The sequence below is a fragment of the Thermobia domestica genome, chromosome 13 (genome assembly GCF_964235325.1).
Source record: "Thermobia domestica chromosome 13, izTheDome1.hap1.1, whole genome shotgun sequence".
In the NCBI taxonomy this organism is placed as follows: domain Eukaryota; kingdom Metazoa; phylum Arthropoda; class Insecta; order Zygentoma; family Lepismatidae; genus Thermobia; species Thermobia domestica.
This window is the reverse complement of record NC_137466.1, coordinates 137,290,173-137,296,591: the sequence shown is the minus strand read 5'-3', so window position 1 is coordinate 137,296,591 and position 6,419 is coordinate 137,290,173.

Below are 6,419 nucleotides of genomic sequence, written 5' to 3'. Positions count from 1 at the left end.
ATTTATTCTGTGGAATATAATAAACATTTATGTTATTGTGAGACATGCGCTTTGAAAGGTTAACTTATAAAATATTTAGTTTCCACGCAGTGTTTCCAATTTCTACCCTAGCAGAAAACAGGTTCCTCAGTAGAAGCGGGGCTGAAAAACAGGGACCTATTACAAGTGGGGTTCTGAAACAGGACAGGAGCTCCATTACAAGCGAGACTGGAAACAGGTGCCCCATTACATGCAGGGTTGGGAAACGGGGCCCCATTATAAGCGGAGCTGGAAAATAGGGCCCCCATTACAAGCGGGGTTCTGAAACAGGGGCTCCTTTACAAGTGGGGATAGGAAACAGGGGCCCCATTTTAAAGCAGGGCTATGAAACGGGGCTCCCATTAAAGCGAGACTGTTTAACAGGGGCACTATTACAAGCAGGGTTGGGAAGCAGGGCCCCATTACAAGCGAGGCCCCATTACTTGCTTCATAAGAGCCTAGTACATAAATATACAAAATACCGTTGTTGTATGTGCGTTTTATCTTATTTGCTTTCTTCTATTATTTGGAAATTATATCACAGTCAGTTTTTGTCTTTAAAATTTTGGGGGATCCCCCAAGAGAGTGGAACCCTAAGTTATAGCTTGCTTAGCTTATACGTAAATCCGGCACTGATTCTGTTTATTATTAGAACAGCAGTTTATTTTCCCCTTTTTAAGAATGATAAATGAATCCACGTATGTCTGGATCAGATCATTTCGACAAATCTTTCTCACAGCACCTAAGGACAGTATAAGATGCAAATGCAAATATAAGGATCATTTATTGAAAGGTGAAAGAACAATTACTGTACTAACATACGTGGTAGACACACCTGAAAAATGTAAACAAATTCTTGTTTGTGATTGGCCAAAACTGGAAAATGTAAACAAGTCTTTATCTCAAATTGGTTGAATACCTGTCCACGATATTTCGATATTTAAAGAAATATATATATATATGTGTGTGTGTGTTATATGTATATGTAAGATATGATACAGAAAATTATTGACTGGGACATGTTCCCGTCCCCCTCTCTAACGACGCCCGTGCATACATATAATAGCGATAACTGAAAATGCTACTGTATTTAACAGCGGCGGCTGGTACTATATGTTGCATGGTTGTGCAACCGGATATTTTTTTAATACTAAAACTATTTTTAAGTATTAAAGGAGTGTGTAAGTAAAAACTAAACCTCTGCTCTTGAGCGCAAAACAGTATTGATGCATTTCTGAAAAAAAGTCAATTAAAAAACGGAAAGAAAGAGAGAGATTTACATTTCCAGTGGCAGCGAACGTTGCCACTGGAAGCAGTAACATTGAGCATATGGCAGCGAGCTCCTATCTCTTAACATGGGGAAGTGGATTTATTCTTGCATCGCTCCTATCTTCCCGTATGGCTCTCATGCGGTTGTATTTCTTCCGCAACTGGTCAGCTTCTGTAATAGTTACGAATTCCTCCGCCTAGCAGCGCTTGACTCAATTGATAGGGTGAGCAAGATAGAGACGCTTGGAAGAAAGAAGTTATTCACAAAACATAAACTTGCAAAGAACAAATATAAGTCTGGTGGTAGCAGGGACGGATCCAGGCTGAAAGTTTGGGGGGGGGGGGCGGTCGTTCGAATTCAATAGATTTTATTTAACATTTATAATACAAAGGTGAAAATTCTTGGGATAAGATTTATTTTTAAAAAAATCCTATTCTGGGGGGGGGGGGTCAATCGAGTCTCGAAGAAGAAAATGTCTTACTACTGGCCTAATTCCTAGCTCTGTGTCTTTCGTGCACATGGTTCCGTGTTCGATTTCCGGCGGAGAGCATAAATTAATAACAAATCCTTCACTTCCAATACTCATCTGTCTTCTTTAGCCTAATTTGCTGGAATGTTAAACTATTTTTTTTTCATTTTCGAAGGAAAACATCTTAGATTTCATGCTTCTTTTCAGACAAAAATACGTGGTTCCTGAAAATGGACTTTTTGTACCGTATATTTATACAAAGAAATCCTAACAAAATGCATATTGTCGGAGGAGAGAGGTGTTTCTGGACCCTAAAGTGGAAAATATTTGCGGTAGCGGTGCTTTCTATTCAGAGTAACTTGGCGAGCAGCATTTCAGATTTCAATAAAGTCATAGAAAAATTTGAAGCCCAAAAGATGGAAGAAGGACCTTCCATTCTAAAGTAATGCATAGTTTATATAATTAAATAATTTCGTTTAACTGCGTGCATGCAATTTTCTTGCTTTTTTAAATTATTTTCGGATTAACGCCATCATTCATGGCTTACAGCACATACTATATATTCGATTTATCTCGCGTTCAATAACATGACTGTAGAGATTTTGTATATAAATAGTGTATAAACGTACATTGATAGTGGTTGTTTGAAAAAAAAAAAAAGGAAATAGCTTATATATTAAATTAATATTAGAGAAATAATTTAATCAATAATATACAAATAGAGCTTAAAAGACTTTCCTCTTCATTTTTCGTGAATATTTTTTGGATAAGACTCAAGAATGCTGGGGGAGGGGAACACTTGCGCGTACCTACATACCTTTGATATTGCAACATTGCAACCGGTGCTTGTACAAACTACGAGTCGCTACTGGTATTTAATCGATTACTTTGTATTTTTTTCCTAACACAACTTGCATTTCGGTGACAAACAACATTTTTTGTACAATTTCCAATTTGGTTACCTGCTTATTAAGGCTTTATCTGTGTCAACAGATAAGAGAGTGAAAGTTTGAGAATTTCAGTGCACCCACGTAGTCTATCGAAAAATTCGTAAGGTTGCTAGTGTATGGGATGGCATATATACAGAATGTTGATTTGAGGTACAATGTGCTTTGTTACTGTGTTCTTACTGTGTACTATTAAATGTCTAATTTAAAAAGATAGGCTATTTTGAACAATATACACGGTGTTACAAAAATTCTCCAACAACGCTTAATACTTGAATACACACGTAAAAAGAAGCAAACAAATCCCAATTAAATAGGCCCGGCTCCGGAAACACCGGTACTAGTGGAACATCCTGAGAAGCAATCCTAATTTTGATATGTAAACATTACATAATAAAGTATATGTATTTACAACTACAGAGATTTCTTTATTTAATATCTGATTCTTTCTCAGAGAGCGAAATTCAAGTCCGAGACAGCAAACTGACTCTACTACTACCGGTAGTTCGGGATTTATTAAGAATACTTCACCTCTACAGAATTTCTACATTATTTTACAAACTGGTTCCTTTTCATCATTTAAAAATTAGTTCTTTGCTACTTTCTAGTGCAAATGGAAATGAAAATTAAAATATCATATTATTAATTAGCTTTATAAAGTACAGTCAACGAATTCGAATTTTTTTAACCTCCAAATTATTTAAAACCTAGAAGTAAATGATAATAAATGAAAATAAAGTAATTAGTCATGTGGTTCTCATAATTTGGAAAATAAAGTTTAAGAAATGGAAATAAATTCTCTCCCTGGAATTTATATACCAGGGGGGGGGGACTCACAAGGGAACCTTCCGAAAATGATAGTTGCAGTAAAAGATGTGATCTATGCCAATTGAAAGAGCTGTAACAGAGATGTTCATTCCCAAAAAATTAGCTGCCCATAGCAATGGGTTCAAGAAATATAAGGGGTGGAAGTTCGGGAAACAGCAAGGTTGGACAAGGGGGAAAAGAGCAAATTCCGCAAAAAAAAGGGGGGGACGACAAAATACAATGCTGACAAGTGATGTATAGAAAGAGACTTGCCACAATAGGGAACAAATGAAGGCCACCAGTGGGGTTAACAGTGTTGCCAACTGCAATGAAAAGTACGTTTTGCAAAAAGCACTATATGAAGTGAGTGCAATATTCAGTGTCAATCTGTCATGTAGAACATAAGATATGACGTGTATAATCAGTGGTACAATCTAACAAAAGAGAATAGAAATAAACAGAAGTACGAAAAATACGGAAAAGACCGAGTTGGTCATAATGCGCCACATTTGATCACGAGCTGTGCATATTAGAATGAACAAAATAAGAAAGCACCACTATGCAGGAAACCGACGTACCTAGAGTCGAAAAGAAAAACGAGTTCCAAAGTTGGCAGCACTGACCATGAAAATCCAGACAATTCTAATATAGTTAGGCCACTCGCTTCACAAAAAGAAAATTCCGGCAACAAGCATTAGCCTTCGCATCATATGTACATGCTCGTCCACATTGTACGTGCAATTGTTCGATGAGACAATCGTCCAAACAGAAGATACATTTGCAGTGAGCACAACGGAATATTACCAATCCGTCACACATGGTACAATGATCGCCTGTGAATGTCTCGAAACAGTACTCTAGAGGTGTCGAAGCCTTTGGTGGTGTTTCTATCACATATCCACACCTGTAGTAAGCAAACATAATCAAAGGCTTGATCTGCTGTGTGTTGCTGTCTGCAGTACTATCACCGCCTATATGATATATCCAGAGTGTCCCACCTATCTCTGCGACTGAAATAGTTTCAAAGCGAAAAAAATGTGACACATCCAGTTGTGCAAGAATGTACCCATGTCAGCGGGCGACAAACTTCTGTGAGACGCAAGTGCCCCCAAGTCCCCCATCAGAGGGTGCAAGGGGCCAACTTCAAAATTTCAAATAGCACCATCGGTCGAGTTATATTTCTTTCGATAAATCCTGGAATATGCAACAACGCATATCAGAAATATTTGCTGTATGGGATTTCAAAATGGCCGCCAAAAATATCTGCACGGTGACAAGAACAACGTGCACTTTCGGCTGCCATTTTGAAACCCGTGCTTCATATAGCAAATGTTTCTTATATGCGGTGTTGTATCTATCCAGAGAAATATATTATCCGCCCTTTGTTCCCATTTGAAATGTTGCGGTTGACCCCTCGAGCCTTATGATGGGGGCCCCGGGGGACTTGCTTCTTACAAAGTTTTCTTGGCCCTCGACATGAGTACATTCGTGTGCAATTGGATTTGAAACATCTGTTTTCGCTTCGCAGCAATTTGAGATCACAATGTTCGATGCCATGTTAAGACACAACATATATTTGTGGCGGCCATTTTGAAAAAACATGCTTCATATAGCAAATGTTTCCTATAGGTGTTGTTGCACATTCCATGATCTATCGAGAGAGGTACCACTTGGTCCCTGTTGCCATTTGAAAGTTTGAAGTTGGCTCCTGGGGCCCTATGATGGGGATCCTGGGGAGCACTTGCTTCTCACAGACTTTTATCACCCCCTGACATTGGTACATTCCTGCACAACTGGATCCGTCACATTTTTGTTCGTTTCGCAAATCTTTCAGGTCACAAAGTTTGGTGGGACACCCTGTATATTCCCACATACGACGCAACCATGACATAATGTTCACTACTTCTATTATCGGTTGTTGGCTCAACCCAACCATTTCATGTTCCACTTGACATTGCCTCAATCACTCTAGCATTGATGCATTCCGAGTGATGCCTGTTGCCGGAATTTTCCTTTTGTGAAGCGAGTGGACTAACTATATTAGACTTGTCTGGGTGTTCATGGCCAGTGTTGCCAACTTTGGAACTCGTTTTTCTTTTCGACTCTAAATACGTCGGTTTCCTGCATAGTCGGTGCTTCTTGTTTTGTTCATTCTAATATGCACAGCTCGTGATCAAATGTGGCACATTATGGCCAACTCGGTCTTTTCCGTATTTTTCGTACTTCTGTTTTTTATATTTTCTTTTGTTAGATTGTACCACTGATTATACACGCCAGATCTTATGTCTACATGACAGGTTGACACTGAATATTGCACTCACTTCATATAGTGCTCTTTGCAAAACATGTACTTTTCATTGCAGTTGGCAACACTGTTAACCCCACTGGTGGCCTTCATTTGTTCCCTATTGTGGCAAGCCTCTTTCTATACATCACTTGTCAGCATTGTATTTTGCCGTGTCCCCCCCCCTTTTTTTTTTTTTGCGGAATTTGCACTTTTCCCCCTTGTTCAATCTTGCTGTTTCCCGAACTTCCACCCCTTATATTTCTTGAACCTATTGCTATGGGCAGCTAATTTTTTGGGAATGAACATCTCTGTTACAGCTCTTTCAATTGGCATAGGTCACATCTTTCACTGCAACTATCATTTTCGGAAGGTTCCCTTGTCAGAATATTCCCATTTTTTTATTTTCCTTCCACTAGGAATATTCTCACTGCCCATCACTAATCAAAGCAGGTAACCTGCAAAAATAGCGTCAAAATGGAACAAAACTTCCACTCTATTTTAAGAAATTTATCTATTGATCAACTGTACTCGAGAACTAATCATTATCAATTGTATGACCTATTAATGTTATGGCCTAATTATTTTATAATATTGCTTTAGTAGAAGATACTTTTTTTGGTG